Source organism: Mus pahari, chromosome 6 (genome assembly GCF_900095145.1).
Source record: "Mus pahari chromosome 6, PAHARI_EIJ_v1.1, whole genome shotgun sequence".
In the NCBI taxonomy this organism is placed as follows: domain Eukaryota; kingdom Metazoa; phylum Chordata; class Mammalia; order Rodentia; family Muridae; genus Mus; species Mus pahari.
In genome coordinates this window covers 75,472,858-75,479,180 of record NC_034595.1, presented here as the reverse complement: position 1 = coordinate 75,479,180, position 6,323 = coordinate 75,472,858, and positions in this window count along the sequence as shown.

Sequence of the window (6,323 nt, the reverse complement as noted above, 5' to 3'; positions counted from 1 at the left end):
AGTGCAAGTAGAGGAATGGGAGCTGCCTGGCTTTAGTGAGACCCATTCAGGCTCATAAGGCTGCACTTAACACACTCCATACTCAAGTGTGACAAGAGCACCTGGGTGATCTTGGGTGATCTTGCAAAAGACATAGGCCCCATGCTAGATCCATCTGTCCCTTTTTTATGACTAACAGTCCTCTAATGTTCTAATGATGTAAGCCAGATGACCACACTACATCACCAACAGACAGTTGGGCATATAAGATGACTTAGCACTGAAATTACAACCTATACCATGCACTTAATAGCAATTAATAACATACCATTATTACAGGCTCAGGCCAGAGGGCCCTTTTCCAGTTTATCTGATACTCCCCAAGGGGGAAGCACAGTAATGGACCCAGTGTCACAAGTTTCTCTATCAACTGGCCTGGCTGAGTATGTTCAATGGGTTAGCAATATCAGGTCCTTGTATGTTCTGCCTCACTGCTTCACTCTGACAACACCAGCTTGTATCTAACCCATCTACTTTCAGTGTGTTTCTACAAGCTTCTTTACTTGTTCTGTGTCCCTTATAACAAAATTCTAAGGTGTTTGAAGACAAAGATTCTATCTTATTCATGTTCAAATCTACCAAAACACACACACAGTCACAGGAACACAGACTCAGAGGGTGGACCTGGGGTAGAGAATTAATAGATGGTAGGTCATAGATAGACTCTGAACAACAGCACATCATTTTGATAAACTGCTATCAAGAAGACTGTCTATGCAGCCAATCATGCTTTTAATTTTGCCCATTGATAGCTCTTTGGTATTTATATCAGTGTCAAATGTTTACTGCTTGTACCATGGGATCCCCAACTCGAGTATAATTAAAATAGAATCCATTTTCTGAGAAATCAATATGTGTAAAGGCCAAAGAATGTGACCTTGGGTAGAGCTGGGTTCAAATAGTAATCTCTATCTCTCTCTCTCTCTCTCTCTCTCTCTGTCTCTCTCTCTCTCTCTCTCTCTCTCTCTCTCTCTCTCTCCCCCCCTCTCTCTTTCTCCCTCTCTCTCCAGGGTCTCACTCTGCAGCCCAGGCTTGCCTAGAACTCTCCATGTAGACCAGGCTGCCCTCAGATCCAGTGACCCTCCTGCTTCTACTTCTTGAGTCCTGAGGTTCCAGGTGTGCGCGACCACACCCGGAGCACAATGCCATCCTCATTGCATCATGACGGCGTGACTTGTGAGTGTTGATGTTGGCCCTGGCCATCTGGCTGAGGAAGTGTTTGTCAGCCTTCTCCATTGTAAACTTACTCTCCCCACCCTGCCACGGAGTGCATTTGGAAGGAGATCTGTCTGCAGCCCGCACCTGAGGAGAGGGAAGAGAGTCTCCTCTCCAGTGGTGGAAGGTGGAGCACTCACATACACTGTTTGAAATCCTTCTGCCTGAGAGATTTGAGCCTCGTCAGCAATTTGTTAGTTAATTCATCGATTCATGCAACAATCAGCTCACTAATCTTTGTTTCCTACTCTGGATTATAATCCAGCACTGTTTTATTGGGGTTGTTTCTCAGTCTTCCCCCTGAGGTTATTGGCCCCAGCACTCCTCGAAACTTACCCATCAGTGTTGCTTTGCGGCACTACAGAAAGTTCCAGAATCTTGCATGTTTCCTGCCTCAGTCCAAGGAGCAGACACTCTTCTAGGGGTGCATACTTTTTATTGAAGAGTAGAGTTAGGTGACAAGCTCTGGGTGCTCTGTGTGATCATTGATACTATGGGGCCATTTTTGTTTTTCCAGCTGATGTTACAAAATTATTTCTGTTTAACTACGCATGCTATTCTAGTGCTCTAGACAGAACCAATGTCTGTCTGTCTGTCTGTCTCTGTCCTTTTCTCTTTCTCCTTCTTCCTCCCTCTCCATCCCCCTCCCCCCTTTTCCTCTCTCCTCTCTTTCTTCCCCTCCCTCCCTCCCCCATTCTCTCTCTGTGGTATTAGTACTAGATGCTATAATGTGGTTTGTGTATAGCATGTTTTTACCATAAAGAATTAGCTCATGTGATCATAAAAGAGAAAAGAACCAAGTTCTGCCTTGACAAGCTGGAAAATCAAGAGATCTGATGGCCAAGATACAGTTGGATATCTCAGATCAGATAGGCAGACAGAAGGACTTCTCTCTTATGTCACCTTGTATGGGTCAGGTTTTTAAGAGATCTACCCACATAGGGGAGGCCAGTTTACTTCAGCCAGTCTACTGGTTCTGTTTGTCTCAACCACAAACCCACAAGACTGCTTCTAGCTAATACACTATCCACAGCCCAGTCAGGTTGACACAAAAGCAGCCATTTCGATTTAACAATACAACTTACTGGGCCTAACCACTTGCATCTGTATTAAATTAACCATCTTCTCACACTGGTGTATCTGCCTCCATCTTTAGGTTATTCTGCTCTCCTCCCTGTGTCTGTAAATTTCCACTTCAACAGAGAGAAACCTGGCTTCCAACATCGACAACCTATATACTTGGCTGTCAAGTTCCAAAATACATGCCCAGTGGGGTCAAGATTGTTGACCCAAACTCCTGTGAGAAGCAATAGCTTAATCAATTACAGTGATTAAATGCTTCTGCTGTCTTTAGTCCTCGAGACTGGCTGTTTCCCAAAGGTCTTTTGCTCAACATGCTGTTCCCCCACCATCTCGACTGAGGCTGTTTCCTGCATGTGTCATGCTGCTGGCTTCTCACGTCCCAGTCTGTATTCCTACAATGCAGGAAGCTGCAATGCACGACCTCCCAGGTGGCTTGTGAAATTTTTGCAGAGAGCTTCATGAGTTTGACAAATGCGCCTTTTAACATCTCTTGGCAGCATCTTATAATAAAGCCTCATGGCCTTCACCTTCCTTCCCTCCAGCCAGGACCACAGCTCCATGCTCCCTGCACTGATCGTTTCTCTGTCTTTTGTAGAATGCCATTGGATCCATCAGAGTTTTGAGAAATGACTTAAGGAAGGAAGAGCTTATCTTGACTCATGGTTTCACAGGATCTAGTCCATGGTCACTTCGGCTCCCTCATCTCTGGACCCACGGCGAGATGGAGCATCGAGGTGAAGGTTGCAGCATAGGAGAGCTCCTCACTGATGGTCACTAGGAAGAGGCTGGGGACCAGATGAACTTCAAAGGTGATATGTGACCTAACTGCTCCAGCTTCCCTTCCGAGCTGCTTCTACCTCTCAATGGGGCCTTCATATTATGAATGCAGCAGTAAATTCATACACCAATTATGTCACAGCCTTCAAAATCCTGTCATCTCCCCAAATCTCCACCCTAAAACATGGCAACTGGAACTGGGCCTTCAACACATTTCATATCCAAGCCACCATAGTCATATAATTCAAAGTATACACTCTGCAGCTTTCCTTATTCTCCTCTCTCTCTCTCTCTCTCTCTCTCTCTCTCTCTCTCTCTCTCTCTCTCTCTCTCTCTTTAGTAATGTGAATCTGACTCCTTGTGGTTTAATAGCTCATTTATTTTAATTGTGACATAATTCTTCCCTGTATGGTTGTGTTGAAGGGCATCTTGATTGGAGTCTTTGAGACTATGGCTAAAACTGCTATAAGCATCCACCTGCAAGGTTTTTTTTTTTTTTTTAAAAATATTTATTTATTTTATGTATGTGAGTACACTGTAGCTATATCTTCAGACACTCCAGAAGAGGAACCATTACAGATGGTTGTGAGCCACCATGTGGTTGCTGGTAATTGAACTCAGGGCCTCCAGAAGAATAGCCAGTGCTCTTTTTTTTTTTTTTTTTTTGTATTTGCTCATGTCTTTAATCCCAGAGGCACAGGCAGGGGTAAGTCATTGAGCTGGATGCCAGCATGGTCTATATAACGACTTGCAGGGCAGGAAAAGTTACATATTAAGCCTCTCGCTCCCCTGAAAATATCAACCAAGGAAACAAAAGTGATAGAGAGAGCTCACGGTTGTTTACTGAAGTTTCTACAAAGAACTCACTGCAGTTCTGTATTCGTCTTGCAGAAACATGAAGTGCACCAGTTTAAACTGTGACATTAGTAAAATTTTACTAAATGTCAAGCACATTTAATGGACCAATGGACAGATGAAAATATTAGTAATGTAAGTGCTGAACATAAATAAGCAACATAGGCAGGCCTTGCTCTTAACCGCCAAGCCATCTCTCCAGCCTGTAACTTTGACTCTTGCTGTTCATGACCATAAGTTATATTTATTCTCCATTTATTTAGATCATTTTCAGACTTTTGTGGTTTTCCTTATATAGGTTCCTGTTTGGTTGATGGCTGAACATGTTTCTGCTATTGTACATTAAACTGTTTCAAGATTCAAATACCAAGGTGTCATTAGTAATATTTTCTACAACTTTGCCATAGTAAATTGTTAATATTTTTCTTTCTCTCTGCTGATTTTCTGGGAGTTTCTACATACATTGATATATACATGAGTGCATACATACATGCATGCATACATGTATACATTGATAGTTTTATCAATGCCATTGGTAAACAAAGACTTTATTCCTTCCCAGTTTATGCATTTCTTTCCTTTTCTTGCTTTGTGAGCTTGAGCATATTATCTAGGAGCCCCCCTCCCGACTGAAGTTCTGGGTAGGAGTGGTGAGTAAGGACAGCCTCACATTTTCCTTAATCTTAGGGGGAAACATTTATTTTTCACTAGTAAGTAGTTAATATTAGCTATTTAGTTTTTAAAAGTCAAAGTTCTCATTTGTTTATTAGTTTCTTTAACGTAAGTAAACAGTGAATGTTCAATTTTGTCAAATGCTTTTCGAAATCCAGGGTTCGTGTGCTTCAGGCAAGCACTATACCAGGACAGCCATACCCCCAGCTGATGCTTTCTTTTTCTTTGAAAGGACATTAATTGTTTGATTTAATTTTTCTAGTGGCTATAAATCTGCTCAGATTGTCTGTCCTTTCTTGAGCCTTGGCAGTTTACATCTCTAAAAGTATTTGCCTATTTCATCTATAAGTAGTCACCAAGTTTCTGGTCACAGATTTAAAAATATAATTTCTTTTGTTTTTCTTTTGATATCCATAGGGTTGGTAGTGATGACTCCTTTGTTTCTGATATTGATAGTTTGTACCTCTCTTCTCTTCTTCTTGAAGCTTTATTGATCTTTTCTGAGGAGCAGTACTTGGTTTTGTAGATTCTTATATTTATTACCTTCAATGTCCTTTATTTTTACACCAATTTTTTCCTACACTTACGTTTAGATTTGAATGTACCTTCTTTATCTAATGTCTAAACTCAAAACTTAAATTTTTTGATATTTTAGATCTTCCTTTTTCTCTATGAATGTACCCAATGCCATAAATCTCCCTCTAAGTACAACTTTTGCTTCATTCCACAGGGTTTGATAATTTGTGTTCCATGTTTAGTTAAAAATATATAAAACTTACATTTTTTCCCCCTCTGACCCATGTGTTATTCAGAACTTACTTAATTTCCAAGTCCTTCAGAACAGGCTGTTGTATTGATTTCTTATTCAGTTATACTGTGTTCTGAGAGCATCCACCTATTACTTTTATTCTTTACCTTTATGCTTTACTCTCAGAATGTACTCTCTCTTGACCATGTGAGCTTAAGAGTGTGCTGTTACTGAAATAGTCGATGGATCTTGATGGCACTTGGTTGACTGACGGTGCTGTTAAGTTCCACTGTTTTATTTGATTTCCTTGATCTATCAATGACTGAAGAAGGAGAGTTGATGCCTCAGATGATAATCGTGGGTTTTTCTGGTTTTCCTGGCAGTTCTGTTGGATTTTGGATGACATATTTTGATGCGGTATTGTAAGGTACGTCTATATAAAGAGCTGTTGTGTCTTCGTTGGTTTTGAGTATTTTATATGATTCAATTTTCTTTCCCCTCAACATATCAGCTTCACTTCTTTTAAAATGTTTCAGTGTTTTCCCTAGAGTTTTCAATATGCATTTCTGTCTAGTCTGAGCCCACACTCAGACGTACATGTTGCTTTATAATTAGTGAAGGCGACTTACATGGGAGCTCCCAGCGCTTCCCTTTGTCTCTCATTATCCTACTGACATTTATGTCCACTACCCATGCACTGGAGTCATGGCATGCACCGCTGCTACTACACAGTTCTTTAATGCTTTTCATTTCCTGAAGAGAAGCAGTTTTCTGATCTGTCTGTCCCTTCTTTCCTCCCTCCCTCCCTCCCTCCCACCCTCCCTCCCTCCCTTTCTTCTTTCCTTCCTCCCTTCTTTTCTTCCTTCCTCCCTCTATGTAGCTCTTCTTAGCCTTGAAACTCCTTCCCTCCTTCCTTTTTTTCCTCCTTCCTTCC